At 43.1% G+C, this 16139-nt stretch overlaps 1 pseudogene; it reads left to right on the top strand.

The window, feature by feature from the left end:
* Positions 1 to 15344: 15344 nt before the first annotated feature.
* LOC113325500 lies at positions 15345 to 15444 on the top strand (annotated as a pseudogene).
* The last annotated feature ends 695 nt before the right edge of the window (positions 15445 to 16139 follow it).

The following is a 16139-nucleotide window of genomic DNA, read 5'->3' as shown; positions in this document are numbered from 1 at the left end:
GCGCAGTTTGGCGTGGCCAAAACTAGGGTTTGGGCCAAAGGTTACCATGCGTTTTTTGGCGACCTTGGACGGCTAAGATTTGCATCTAAGATGGAAGGGTGGTCGTTGATCATCGCACGCCTTCGTTTTGGTAGCCGTATAGGGAAGGACGGCATGGTATGGCGCACAAGGTGGTTGGCATGCCATTGGCACGGGTTTGGGCCAAAGGTTACCATGCGTTGTTTGGCAACCTTGAATGGATAAGATTTGCATCTAAGATGGAAGGGTGGCCGTTGATCATCGCACGCCTTCGCTTTGGTAGCCGCATAGGGAAGGCCGACATGGTATGGCGCAGCAAGGTGGTTGGCATGCCATTGGCACATGTGGTGCGGCTGGCATGCCTTGGCGCGGAGGTGCGGCTGGCATGGCATGCCATTGGCACAGTGGTGCTGCTGGCATGGTTGGCATGCCTTAGGGAGGAGGTGCGGCTGGTATGGTTAGCATGCCTTGGCGCGGAGGTGCGGCTGGCATGGTTGGCATGCCTTGGCGCGGATATGTGGCTGGCATGGTATGTCATTGGCACAATGGTGTCGCTGGCATGGTTGGCATTCCTTGGCGCGGTGACGTGGCTGGCATGGTCTTCCATTGGCATAGTGGTGCGGCTGGCATGGTTGGAATTCCTTCGCGCGGTAGCATGAGAATTAGGGTTTGGCATAGATGATGTCAGTCAGTGTTAAGGGTTCTGCCGTGGAACATGACCCATGTAAAAAAGGGTACCCCGGTAATTCTTACGTAGGCATGCTGATTGATTCAATAAATGTGCTAATGGTCATAGTGACGTCATGTCAGATGTACAGTTTTACGATTTTGACCCTAAGATAAAAACCACCATCAACATTAAGTCCCCCGCTTAGCTCGAAACAGGAGCATTGTTGCGAGGTAAGCATAAGATGGTGACAGGCGAGGACAAAAATCGAAATGACAGGTCATGAAAAGATGGTCAGGAAAGTCCGACTAACCTTTTTCGAGAGGTAAGGAGAATTCATGATCCTCATGTTTTGCGGCCTTGCGTAGATTCTATTTGTGGTGTATACCGTGAAGTGGTGAGATGAAGATCATCGGCTTAGTCTGACCATGTATCACCTTGGATGGGTTAGGGAATATCATGACGCTTACTTGGCGAGTTGTTGGTGTTGGCGCGAAAAGTCATGGCGCAGACGGCTTGGCATGGTGGGGCCAAGGTAATGGCGCGTACGGCTTGGCATGGTGGGGCCAAGAAAATGGCGTGGACGGCTTGGCATGGTGGGGACAAGGCAAGACGCGGTTTGGTGAGGAAAAGCATGTGGACAGCTTGGCGTGGTGGGGCCAAGGCATGGTGCGGAAGGCTTGGCATGGTGGGGACAAGGCAATGGCGCGGTTTGGTGAGGCAAAGCATGCGCGGACGGCTTGGCATGGTGATTTGTCTTCGCGGGCACGATTGCCTCTTTTCCTTACTTGACTCAAATATGAAGTCCTTTCCTTATTCAAACTCCCAAGTACCACGCCTATAAAAGGGGTCCGGCCTCTCCTTTTATTTCACACCTTTATATATTTTTTTTATTCTGGACGTGTGGTAATAGTAAAGTGGACGAGCGAATCCCAGGTATGTCTTCCAGCACTTCCTCTTTAACTTTTTTTTCTTGTTTTCTTGTGTTAGTGCAAACCCTAGCTGTAGGCGTACCTTTTAATGAACTTGTAAGAATATTGTTCTTTTGTGTTGGTATGAATCCTAGCCGTAAATATGTTTTGCGTGAACTTGTAGTAACATTTAGGCGTGAATACCGTAGTAATGTTGGCTGCCTCAATTACTGTGCAAAGTAGGCATGCATGAGCTAGTAACTGTCATTCCCTTCTCATGAAAACCTAGCTCCTAGGGTTTCCTCCCTTTTCCTGGTGTGGCCGTGTGTATTTTTCCCATGGTGAGGCGCGCCTCCTCGTCCGGGTGCAAATTTCCTGCTGCAGGGTACGACCTTGGCATGAGGTGGTGATGCAGGGTCTGTCAGTCCCCATTTCTTTGCTCATGCACATTATGACTTTGCAACAAATTGGTTTGCGTCCAGGATGGATCTCCTGTGTCTGATAAAATAATTTCCATGCACTTTCCGTAATAATTTTTCTTCGTATTGTTCTATTGTAGTTATTTCGAAGGTGAAAGTAGCGTGAGAGAATTTGGTTAGGATGTCATTTGAGAAAAGTTCTGCCGTACTGAAAGATGTTGGAAATTCCAAGAAAAACATAGACGATGAGTTCTTTACAACATCCGCCACAATTAGGAAAAATCATCCCAAGTATGTGTCGATTCTTCTGACTGGTACGGAAAGTGAAGGAGAGGCCCGGTCAGTTCGGCCTGGAGGTGTAATAAGGTTTTGTCTTCATAGGAAAGAGTATTATGCTTCTCCCATTTACTTTAAAATCTGTGTGAGTCCGTTGCGTCCCTTTGAGAAATGGATGCGATTCATGATGAGCCAGGAATGTATAAAAGCCAGTTTGACCAAGGCGCAGATTATTGATGCTGTCGCGGCTTCCGCAGTGCTTTAGATTAGGAAAGATATTCCAGGCTTGGTTGCTTTTATTTCCAGATGGTGTCCGGAAACTCACACGGCCATACGCAGGTGGGGTGAAATGACTATCTCTTTAGAGAGCGTGGCCGTCTTACTGAACCTTCCCGTAATAGGAAACCTCGATGTCAAGTTGTCTGCAGATGAAGAAGAAATGTGCGCCGCTCTGGTTGCGAAATCAAAAGGATTCGTTCGGAAAGAAAACGAGACGAGGTGCTTCTATGGATGGTGGGTGTCTCAATGGTTTCCTGATGAGTTGGAGCCAAATCAGAAAAATAATACACTTCATGTCGCAGCGTTCTTGGCTCTTTGGTTATCCAGAGATATTTTCGATGACGGATCTGGTAAGAAGGAGATAAGACAAGAACTTATCAAGTTTGCCATAAAATTTGCAAAAGGTGTCGTTCTCCCTATTGGAGGCTTGTTCCTTGGTTCTCTGTACACACACTTGGATCATCTGGTCGCAGACAAGTGCGCTTCAAATGGCTATATGAAAGTGGATTCGTATATTCATGCCGCATTTCTCCAAGCGCGGCTGTGGAAGCATTTCGAAAGGTATGCTCCAAAACCGTTGGCCGTACATCCCGAGTCTTGGGGTGGTTCTAGGATACTGCGCTGGTCGAATAGGCTCCCAAAGATTGGTTCGAACCTGGTTGGATTTCTTGACAACTCGCACACGGTCAATTTTCGTCCAGGGGCTCCGGTGCAAGCATCCATAACTCAGATCAATACCTTTGCTCATGCTCCGAGCATGTCTTTGTCTTCTAATAAAAAGGATATGAGTCTTGGAGAGATGGTGTTCATGCGAAGCTGCACACCCGGTCATGTGCCGTCTTTCTTTCGAGGATCTTGCAAAGAAGTTTCTTACAATATCGATAGGGCGTCTCGGCATATGGGTTTTGACCAAGGGGTCCACTCATTCGTCAGTCGGTTGTTCCAAAAGACACGTTACCAACTTTTCTCAATGCTAGTGTTCTTGTGCCGGGTAAAAGTCTCCCTTTTCCGCCCGCTGAACGAAATCCATCAACAACCTCCAAATATAACATTTTTTGGAAGGATGAGTTTCTCGCTATCCATGGATTCGTGAATGATGTGGTAGAAAACCGTCGCGGTAAGCCTTCTCCTGTGATTTTAGCGGAGCACCCACTGCTGAGGGATCCTTCTTCGACCAAGCGAAAACCCGTTAGCCCGAATGCAGATAGTCCCCAAGTGAAGGAGCGAAGGTCTAAAATCCGTGCAGACGGTTCCCAGTCAGATTCGACATCCCTACCGACTTTCAGTTCGTTTAATATGCGGGTACGTATGCTTTTCCTCTTGATTTTAGTTGGATCGCGTATATCCTTGTTTCTTTTCTGAGTATCCGTCTTTGTATCTTGCCCAGGGTCTCAGCAGCGTGAACACCTTTACCAAAATTTAAAGTAGTCAGAAAATATCGTTTCTCGAGATGGAGGGTGGCGGTGCTAAGCCTATCCATGGTGATGGGGAACCCGAGAAGGATGAAAGTTCAGAGTCCAGTGTTGGAGAGAGTAGTTCTTCCAACAGCAGTGCTGGATCTTCGTATAGTCGGTCTGAAAACGAATCAGTGAGTCTCCCGCATGTTTTTTCTTCTTTCCTATCTTCCTTTCTCTTTGGAAAATATCTAATCCGTGATATCATAGGGGGAAGCCGTTTCTGAAGATGGCCCTGAGACGGAGATACAACTTTGTCTCCAACTGTGACAGCCGCACCGGGCGACCTTGAAATGGATGTTAATCGAGATGAAAACATAGTTGTGACTCAGACAATGGAGAGTACTCCAGTGGCCGCAGGTGCAATTGTCGTTAGGAATCCCTTGTCGGTTGCTGATACAGTCGGGGGATCCACTTTCAACCCTCCATATCTGGTTCCCAATCCGGATCATGTGTTGATCGGGGGATTTAGCGTTCCAGCCAAACACGCGGCGGTATACACTAGGATATGGGAAAGCTACGGACATATCGCCACGACCAAGAAAATTACTAGTCGATTTGCGTTGTTTAAGTGTGTGGAGGAAGCTTTGTCTTCGGTTGACGACATGTGCAATGTGACTGGTAATACTGTTTCTGAGGATGTAGTCTCGAGCTGGAGGTTCCATCGTGACACGTGTGTAAACTTCGAGTTCAATGTTCCTTGGTTCGTTGAAGGTTTCACTGAGGTTGAAAAGTTGCTGGCCGAAACAGTCGAAGGTCCTTCTGCGGATATGGTGAAGAAGCAGGAGGCGGAAATCGAAAAGTTGTCCAGGAAGCTGAAGCTGAAGAGAGCGGCTCTCCAAAGCACGAAAGAGGCTTTTTCCAAGAAGAGCAAGCCATTGTTGAAAAACTTTCCTTGAACGCATTTCTGTCTTCTGAACTTCTTATTTTAGGATTTTTTTTTGAAAGGCAAATGAAACGCCTAGTTTACGATTTTGATTTCCTGTATTTTTGGTTTGACAGACAAATGTTACCTTGAGGGTTTTAGATTGTTATTTGGAACGAGCTGTTTTTAGAATAACGATGCTTTTTGGTTACGATTGTGAATGGTGCAAACATCCCAGGAAAGCCACTGAATCGTGAGCATTGCTTGTCGACAAAGAGCATGAGATGAAACATAACATGGATATTGGTTTCATCATTCCCGTGAAAACCTGAAGTAGTAAACCACGTATTTTGTCTAGGCAAGACTTACTCGGTTTTTGGATCTTCTAGTGAAAAAAGAATCTCCCTGATGTAAGATCGAGTTTTGTGGGAAACATCACCGTGACTGTGGAAAGTCCCCAGTCATTTCTTGTCATGTTTCCGATCCCTGGGTGGATCGTTTGCTTCTAACCCCTCGTAAGTCCCCAGTCGTCCCTTGCCATGACACGACTGGTAATCGAGCCGCCTAGTAGCTGAGTCGTCGATTCCTGAATGGATCGTTTGATTTTACTGTCCTGACGTCTGGGTCGAGGTATGAGATCGAGGATTGAAAATTGATATCGTGATCGAAAGATCAACCTCCCATTGTGGTCTCCAATTGTTTGAGGGTGAAAACGATTTCTGCTGATTTTGGTAATTTCGGGTGTGTGGGTGAGAAACGAGTTTAAACCCTAAACAATGTACTACAAGGGAGTACTTTAGATTCGAGAGATCAATCTGTACAAATCCGGCCTAAACCAAGAAATGGTCGTTCCAGACTTGCTTCGGTCACAAAGTGAAGGAGAAGGGTTGGTCTTGGGGAGGGAAGCGAAGAGAGTGTTGAGACCAGAATAGTTGATTCTGGAAGAGTAGTTGTTTCACGACTTGTATCAGAAAGTGGGAAGCTAACATATGGAAAGCTAGCAAATATTTTCTGAGTGATTTATCCTCCTGACCTGAACTTTTTTTTGTTCGGTGGAAATAGGTAATGCCTATTTATACCAGTCGAAGTGAAACGTACTCTGGTCTCATTAAGAAATGGGAAACGGGTGAGTAAATGGGAGGAGGTGGTAACCGGTAACACCTTCTTTTGGTAGCCAGTGGCATGAAAGCATGATCAGTATGGCTTTAATATGGCCTAGTTTAGGCGCGGACAAAAGTTAGGGTTTTGGCTTGGTTTAGGCGTGACCAAACTAGGGCCAAAGGTTGCCATGCGTTAGTTGGTAACATTGGACGGATAAGATCTACATCTTAGATGAAAAGTGGCCGTTGAATGTTGCAGGCCTTCGTTTTCGTAGCCGCATAGGGAAGGACGGCATGGTATGGCGCGACAAGGTAGCTGGCATGTCATTGGCACATGTGTCATGGCCCGCATGCCTTTGTGCGTTTTGGCATTGGGACAAAGGTTACCATGCATTGGTTGGCGACCTTGGACGGATAAGATTTGCATCTAAGATGGAAGGGTGGCTGTTGATTGTTGCACGCTTTCGTTTTAGCAGCCGTGAAGGGGAAGGCTGGCATGGCATGGCATGGCACGGCAAGGTGACTGGCATGCCATTGGCACGTGTGGCATGGCCGGCATGCCTTGGCGCGGTTTGGCGTTGGGCCAAAGGTTACCATGCGTTGGTTGGCGACCTTGGACGGCTAAGATTTGCATCTAAGATGGAAGGGTGGTCGTTGATCGTCGCACGCCTTCGTTTTGGTAGCCGCATAGGGAAGACCGGCATGGTATGGCGCGGCAAGGTGGTTGGAATGCCATTGGCATATGAGGCATGACATGCCTTGGCGCGGTTTGGCGTGGCCAAAAATAGGGTTTTGGGCCAAAGGTTACCATGCGTTGTTTGGCGACCTTGGAAGGCTAAGATTTGCATCTAATATGGAAGGGTGGCCGTTAATCATCTCACGCCTTCGTTTTGGTAGCCGCATAGGGAAGACCGGAATGATATGGCGCGGCAAGGTGGTTGGCATGCCATTGGCACATGTGGCATGGTCTGCCTTGACGCGGTTTGGCGTGGACAAAACTAGGGTTTTGGGCCAAAACTTACCATGCGTTGTTTGGTGACCTTGGACGGCTGAGATTTGCATCTAAGATGGAAAGGTGGCTGTTGATTTTCGCACGCCTTCGTTTTGGAAGTCGTGAAGGGAAGGCCGGCATGGCATGGCTTAGGCGCGGCAAAGTGGATGGCGCGACATGCCATTGGCACATGTGGCATGGTCGGCATGCCTTGGCGTGGTTTAGGCGCGACCAAACTAGGGTTTTGGCGTTGGGTCAAAGGTTACCATGCGTTGTTTGGCAACCTTGGACGGCTAAGATTTGCATATAAGATGGAAGGGTGTCCGTTGATCATCGCACGCCTTCGTTTTGGTAGCCGCGAAGGGAAGGCCAGCATGGCATGCCTTAGGCGAGACAAGGTGGATGACGCGGCATGCCATTGGCACATATGGCATGGTCGGCATACCTTGGCGTGGTTTAGGCACGACCAAACTAGGGCTTTGGCGTTGGGCCAAAGGTTACCATGCGTTGGTTGGTGACCTTGGACGGCTGAGATTTGCATCTAAGATGGAAGGGTGGTCGTTGATTGTCGCACACATTCGTTTTGGCAGCCGTGAAGGGAAGGCCGGCATGGCATGGCTTAGGCGTGACAAGGTGGATGGCGCGAGATGCTATTGGCACATGTGGCATGGTCGGCATACCTTGGCGTGGTTTAGGTGCGGCAAAACTAGGGTTTTGGCGTTGGGCCAAAGGTTACCATGCGTTGGTTGGTGACCTTGGACGGCTGAGATTTGCATCTGACATGGAAGGGTGGTCGTTGATTGTCGCACGCCTTCGTTTTGGCAGCCATGAAGTGATGTCATTTGTAGATAGTGGTAAAAGTGGTTCGATTCTCAGACTTGTGAAGGATATTAATTAGACTTAAATTCTAATATTAAAATAGAAAACTCACTAAAAATTATAGCAAACTCAATCAAAGTTGATATCAATATTAAAAGAACACTGAGGCTAAGATTCCATTATTTTCCAAATTCAAAGTGATTTAATCCAATATTTATATTCATGCAATTTTCTTGTTCAATTTGATTCTTACTATTGCAACAAGTAGATTTTCTAAAGCAATAATTGTAAATACCAAGAATGAAGCATCAAGAGTCTATAAACTAAGAATACTCCATCAAAATAGATCACAATCACTCAAATAAAAATCATATCAATAATAGTCCAAGGAAAATAATCATAATAATAATTGCCATAAATTAAATTAAATAGATTGTACCGCTTTTTGTTAGAAAAATAGCTTCCTCTATCGCCTCAGCAATGGGGTTTAGCTCCTCATATCAAAAACAGGTTCAAAATAATAAATCATGGCTTAAAAGGTGGTTTTATTGAAGAGAATATATAAAACAGCAGATCTGCAACGGTGTATAGATGTTAGAGAAGTCACCGTTACAGTTGGTGTTGCAATGCTGAAGATATACGTTACTAATCAACTGTTACAGGATCAGAAATTTAAGACCCTAGAATACGACTGTCCTGCACAACTTAATGTTCTTCGGCTGTTAAAAGACTACACTGTTCTGCGACTGTTTCCCGTGCGTCAATGTTCTTCGCGTTCTTCCTCTTCAGCAGCAGCAGCAGCAGAAACAGAGTTTGATAAAACTCTGATTTCTTCTTCTTTGGCTCTCCTCAGGTCCCCAAACTCTCGACACCCCTTCTATATGGCCCAAACAATCTATTTATATCAAAAATAATGATTAAATCTCTCCAAAATCTTCCAAAATCTATTTCCTTCTCTTCACGGCAAAGTTGCGGCAATTTCTTGTTTTAGAATTTCTACGCGTTCCTGAGCTTTCCTTTTTATTCTAAACTCTTACTTAGATAGATACAAATCTTTGGGAAGGTTTACAACACTTTAATCTCTCTAAAATTCCCTAAAACAGGTCACACACGTGACTTTCCATATTTTCTGTTGTGATAAATATCCGTCGATTGAGCCCAGTCTAATCGATTTCAACACCCATATCAGATTCCTAGACCTATAAGGAGTCTATCCTATGAAAATTAGAGGTTTAATCGACCTCAAACTCCTTCAAATCAAGAACCCTAAATCTTCCAGAACTATATCTACTTTCCCGCAAAAACTTATAATTCAAATGTAGAAGATGGTCGCCCCCTATCCAGAGTAGGGGTGCGATTAGCAGCTGCCTGGAAATGGGATGCCCCTTAGTAATTAGGTTACCCCTTATTCAGTGAGGGTCCGAATAGCAAATGTCCTCCCATGAATGCAAAAAACACTTTTTGAGCCAATTTTTCCGCAAAATCTTATTTTTCCAAAAACACCTACAAAGACATAAAAAGCCAAAATAAATACAAAATCGAGCACTAACAATATATACAATTGAGAATATATCATACACAAAAATGTGTCTATCAAATACCCCCAAACCTATTAAGCAAAAATAAAATAGAAATAAAATCCTAACTCACTGTCGCAGGCATCGTCGATTGCATTTAGCGTATGCAATAATCCTTTAAACCCCTAGGTGTCCCTAGTGACGGAGTGTTGTCTCCGGAGGGCTTACCAGAGGTATACCCACAAAACCTCTATACTCCAGAACCTAGCTATCTACACAGAACCTTGGAAGGCACTAAAGAATCTCCTTGGTTGGCATACTTATTGACTACAAGAGGAAGTACCCTGATGCGAAATTCCAATTGCTGCACACGAGTTCGCACTCAAGCATACTAAAATTTATATGAAGTGACAGAGCTCTTCTCAGACAGTCGCACTATGGACATCAATATTCGGAGTCAAACTAATCACTTGGATATATCAAGAAGATGGATATAGAAAAACATAGATGGTTTTGATGTTTACTAGGTGAACGGTGTTTCTCATATCAGTCTGAAGGCCTCTGCCAAAATGAACCTATCCTAATGGACTGAGATACCGGTCTGACTAATATCAACACACTGGCATATACAAGGGTTCCAGTGGTCGACTTTATTGAATTTATTCCAGTTGGTCTGATGGTCTGGTCTCTTTTTTTTTTTTTTTTTTGTATCTCAATCACTCTAATTCACCCTAACATTGGTAACAACTTGAATCGTGAGCCCCACCTAATCACTTAGAGAAACATAGTTTAAAAACAAAACAAAATAAAAACAGAAGTGAAAAGGACTCAACGAGATATGGTGAATCTATCATGTTATTTCTAACACCTGAGCTCTGTGCTTTTATGAATAGACTCTTTAGATGTTGCCATCTAGTCAGATTGGTTCCTCAACTCCTACAACCAAAATGATTCCATACACTTAGATTGGTTAGTTCCATCCTTAATATGGATAAATTTCTAGGGTCTGGAGTTTATTTATTGCAAAGAAAAGGTAACAAAAAGTTCTACCCCACCCCCAAATTAAATCTAACATTGTCCTCAATGTTTTTAATCAAAGAACAATACCAAAAATATAAGTAACATGAGGAAATAGTAAAGAGAGAAGTCGGAAAGATAGTACCTTGGTGAAGTGTAACCAAAAACCTACAAAAATATTATAAAACATACAAAATCGCCTCGATGGTCAATCAAGGTAAACAGGGTCCTCCAGAGGGACCTCCTCAACATCACCTGTAGGAAAAGGCTCTAAAAAGGGCTTCAATCGCTAACCGTTAACCTTTGAAGAACTACTACCATCTGGTGTCTCAATATCAACAACGCCATGAGGAAAAACAGTATGGACTACAAAAGTACCGGTCCACCGAGAGCGCAACTTCCCAGGGAATAGATGCAAACGAGTGTCATACAGAAGAACTTTTTGACCTGGAGAAAATGACTTTCGTAAAATATTCCTATCATGCACAAGTTTCATTTTGTTCTTACACTCCTTAGCACTATCGTATGCATCTCTACGAATCTCGTCCAACTCATTGAGCTGGAGATTTCTTTGAGCTCCTGCCTTGTCAAGTGAAAAGTTTAAGTTCTTAATAACCCAATAGGCTCGATGCTCTAACTTAACAGGCAGGTGACATGCCTTGCCAAACACTAAACGATAAGGTGACATTCCAATGGGTGTCTTAAACGCAGTACGATAAGCCCATAAGGTATCAGTAAGCCTCGACGACCAGTCTTTCCTATTTGGATTAACTGTTTTCTCTAGAATACGTTTAATTTCCCCATTGGAAACCTCTACCTGACCACTAGTATGAGGGTGATATGGGGTTGCTACTTTATGGGTAATACCGTATTGTTTCATTAAAATAGCAAACGGTCTATTACAAAAGTGTGAACCTCTATCACTAATTATAGCTCGCAGCGTACCAAAACGTGTAAGTATATTCTCTTTCAAAAACTGGACTACGACCCCGTGGTCATTCGTCTTACACGGAACCGCCTCAACCCACTTAGACAGATAGTCTACAGCGACAAGTATGTAAAGATAACCAAACGAAATAGGAAATAGACCCATGAAATCAATGCCCCACACATCAAAGACCTCAATCACTAAAATAGGGTTCAAAGGCATCATATTTCTACGGGAAATGGTTCCTAACTTCTGGCAACGCTCACAAGAAACACAATGACTATGGGAATCTTTAAACAACGAAGGCCAGTAAAATCCACACTGCAAAATCTTAGCAGCAGTCTTCTTAGCACTTAAATGACCCCCACATGCATGTTCATGACAAAAGGAGATAATACTAGACTGGTCACTCTCAGATACACATCTCCTAATAATCTGGTCCGGACAATACTTAAACAGATAAGGATCGTCCCAAAAGAAATGCTTAACCTCGGCTAAAAACCTAGAACGATCTTGCTTACCCCAATATTGAGGGGTTCAACCAGTAACAAGATAATTCACTATATTTGCATACCAAGGTGATTGGGAAACAGAGAACAATTGTTCATCAGGAAAGCTATCCCTTATAGGATGGGAATCACTAGGGGAACTAACAACTAGCCTAGACAAGTGGTCTGCTACTACATTTTCTGCACCCTTTTTGTCTCTAATGTCTGGGGAAAATTCCTGTAACAATAGGATCCATTTAATCAATCTAGGTTTGGTATCCTTCTTATGAAGGTTTGGTATCCTTCATAATCTATCCTTCTATATAGATTATGATCTTAGAACCTAATAGGTAGGACCTAAACTTATCCAAGGCAAACACGATGGATAAAAGTTCCTTCTCGGTAGTTGTGTAGTTCATTTGGGCATCATTCAGAGTTTTGCTAGCATAATAAATCACATGAAGTAATTTGTTTTCTCGTTGTCCTAAAACGACGCCTATAGCATAATCTGAAGAATCACATATAATCTCAAAGGGTAGGTTCCAGTTAGGTGCCTGGACTATCGGGGCAGTAGTGAGTAAAGTCTTAAGCTTCTCAAAAGCCTCTAAACAAGCATCATCAAAGATAAACTTAACATCTTTAGCAAGCAAATTGCAAAGAGGTCAAGAAATCAAGCTAAAATCCTTAATGAATCGACGGTAAAAACCTGCATGTTCTAGGAATGACCTGATATCTTTTACGGTTTTTGGGACCTGTAAAGTCTTAATAAGGTCAACTTTGGCTTTGTCTACCTCTATACCCTTTGAAGAGACGATGTGCCCTAACACAATTCCTGATTTAACCATGAAATGGCATTTTTCCCAATTAAGCACTAAATTTTTTTCCTTACACCTAGTCAACACTAATGTCAAATGATGCAAGCACTCATCGAAAGATGAACCAAACACTGAAAAATCATCCATAAAGACCTCTAAGAACCATTCTACCATATCAGAAAATATGCTCATCATACAACGCTGAAAAGTCGCATGGGAATTACAAAGCTCGAAAGGCATGCGTCTATACGCAAAGGTACCAAAGGGACAGGTAAAAGTGGTTTCTCTTGGTCTTTTGGGGCAATAACGATCTGATTATAACCGGAGTAGCCATCTAAGAAGCAATAATGACTATGTCCAGCTAATCGCTCTAGAATTTGGTCGATAAAAGGAAGGGGAAAATGATCCTTCCTTGTGACCTTGTTCAATTTCCTATAGTCAATACACACACACCATCCCGTGGTCACTCAGGTTGGGATTAATTCATTATTATCATTATGGACTACAGTGATACCTGATTTCTTGGGGACAACCTGAATAGGGCTGACCCACTTACTGTCTGAAATTAGGTAAATAATACCCGCATCTAACAACTTAATAACCTCTTTTTGAACTACCTCTTTCATGTTAGGGTTTAGTCGACGTTGCATCTCCCTAGAAGGTTTGGAGTCTTCTCTAAATGAATCTGGTGCATACACACAGTAGGACTTATAACCTTAATGTCTGCTATAGTCCACCCTAAAGCTTCCTTATTGTCTTGAAGTACATTTACTAGCCTACTTTCCTGATCACTATCCAAACCGGAAGCGACAATCACAGGTAAAGTCTCAGATGGGCCTAAAAACACATACTTTAGAGTATCGGGTAGTGGTTTAAGGTCCAACTTTGGGGGCTCTTCTAAATAAGGAATTAGGGTAGTCTCAGAAACTGGTAACGGTTCGAACCTAGATTTCCATCTATCAGTGTCTAACACAGGGGTAGAATCTAATAGATCATTCACCTGTTCAATAGTGCTATCGTCGTCAAAATCTAAACCAAAATGGGATAGACAACTTTCTAATGGGTCTTCAGACAAAATGTTGGTAATGACTCCTGAACTAAGGCTTCTACCATGTTCACCTCTTCAACACATGTGTCATCTATCTCATGAGGTTGCTTACTGACATTAAAAATGTTCATCTCCATAGTCATATTACCAAAAGATAAACTCATCACACCATTTCGACAGTTAATGATCGCATTAGACGTAGCTAAAAATGGGCGACCTAAAATCACAGGTATCTGGTTCTCTGGGTCAGGGCCAGGTTGGGTATCTAGGACCAAAAAATCCACTGGATAATAAACTTGTCGACCTCAATAAGAAAATCCTCGATAACACCTCGAGGGATTTTTACATACCTATCAGCTAACTACAGTGTCATCTGAGTAGGTTTCATTTCACCAAGTCCTAGCTGTAAGTATACATAGAATGGTAGTAAGTTCACACTGGCTCCTAAGTCAAGTAAAGCTTTTTCTACCCGGAAGTTACCTATTGTGCAAGCAATGGTAGGAGAACCTGGGTCTTTGTACTTTGGAGTTGCGGTGTTCTGAATGATTGAACTTACGTGACTAGCTAAAAAGGCTTTCTTATGGACGCTAAGTTTTCTCTTTCGCGTACACATGTCCTTAAGGAACTTGACATAAGCAGGAATTTGCCTAATTGCATCTAATAAGGGAAGGTTTATGGTAACTTGCTTAAAAACCTCCACTATGTCATTAAAGTTCGATTCCTTCTTTGTTGGTACTAATAGCTGAGGAAATGGGGCTCTAGGCATAAAATCAGACCTTTCATGAACCGAATTCACATCATCAGAAACTTTATCAGTCTCTTCAGCTACTGGTCCTGAGAGGTGAGATCCTGAGGGGTGAACTACAGTATGTTCACTATCGGGCATGGTTACCTTATTGTCTACAACTCTACCACTTCTAAGGGTTTCAACATTCAATTGATTCGATGGTTTTGCACCTAATTCATGAACTCCTCTAGGGTTGGGTTGTGTTTGACTAGGAAACTTACCTTTTTCTCTCAAAGAATCACTTATCAGACCAACCTGGGTTTTTAACTCGGAAATAGCCTGACTATTTTCTTGTCCTATCCTGTTACTAGCTTGTAGACTCTGTTCTACGGATAACTGAATTTTGCAGTTTGCTGAGTTAACAAGGCGAGAGATTCCTCTAAACTTAGGATTTTCTTATCTGACTGATTCTGAAACTGAGCTAGTCCTGAAGGATTCTTAGTATAGCCAAAACCTGGGGGAGCATTAGAATTACTAAACTGACCTTGACTTTGGCCCTTAGACCACGAAAGGTTCGGATGGTTTCTCCAACCAGGATTATAGGTTTCTGAATATGGGTCAATCTTTTGACGGTTATCAAATCTAGTGTTATTATAAAGAGCATTGGCCTGCTCTTCAATATTCTGGCCTTCCCAAAAAGGCTCCACTCTACCACTAGTCTGGCCCACTTCTAAGGCTTCTAACCTTTTTGCTATAGCAGCAATTTTGGCATCTGATTCATAGCCTCCTTCTACCCTATTAACGTTTCCTCTACTTAAAAGAATTGTTTTCTGGGGTGCCCTACTATTTTCCCATTGCTGGGTTTTTTCGGCGATTTCATTAAAAAATTCCATCGCCGCATCAACAGTTTGGTTTTCAAATCCACCAGTGCATAGAGACTCAACCATGGTCGTTGTGGAATAATCTAAACCCTCATAAAGGATCTGAACTAGCCTAACCTTTTCTAAACCATGATGAGGACACTGGGATAATAAATCATTGAACCTTTCCAAATACCTATATAAAGATTCTCCCTCTTGTTGTGAAAATGTGCATATTTGCGTCCTAATAGACGATGTTTTGTGCCTAGGGAAAAACTTATTGAAAAAGGCAGATGTAAGTTGTTCATATGTCTCAATTGACTCGGAGTCCAAACTATACAGCCACGACTTGGCCTTATCTTTCAGGGAAAATGGGAATAACCTAAGTTTCAAAGCATCATCATCTAAGCCTCTAATTCTTAGAGTACTACAAATTTCCTCAAAATCCCTAACATGGTAATAAGGGTTTTCATTTTCTTTCCCTAAAAAGATTGGGAGCATCTGTAAGGTCCCAGGTTTCAGTTCATAGGGTGCCTCCGTTTCAGCTAACTTAATACACGAAGGACGAGTAGTCCTAGTTGGATTCAACAAAGCTTTCAAAGTTGCCATTTCTGGCGCTATCGGAGCAACATGGATTCTCTCCTCAGTCAAAGACGTTCAAAAACAGACTCTTCAAAAGGACTTTCTAGATTAAGGTAATCGAGACGCTTCGAACTACTAGGTTTCTCTTTAACAAATCTACCTAGTGCGTCTCTTTTACGTTCAGGCATACAATAGAATTTTCTAAATTGGAAGGGTAAGCAAACACAGATCAAGGCCGACTCAACCAAATCAAACCTATTGATTTCTAGCAAACAAAAAGCATGATGGCTCCACTTAGATTGTTTCTAGACCAGCTTCTAATCCTTCGAACGGGAATTCGTTACAATTTAAGCAAACC

Source organism: Papaver somniferum, chromosome 11, assembly GCF_003573695.1.
Source record: "Papaver somniferum cultivar HN1 chromosome 11, ASM357369v1, whole genome shotgun sequence".
Lineage (NCBI taxonomy): Eukaryota > Viridiplantae > Streptophyta > Magnoliopsida > Ranunculales > Papaveraceae > Papaver > Papaver somniferum.
Note: the sequence above shows the minus strand (reverse complement) of the source record. Positions and strands in the feature narration are given on the sequence as shown.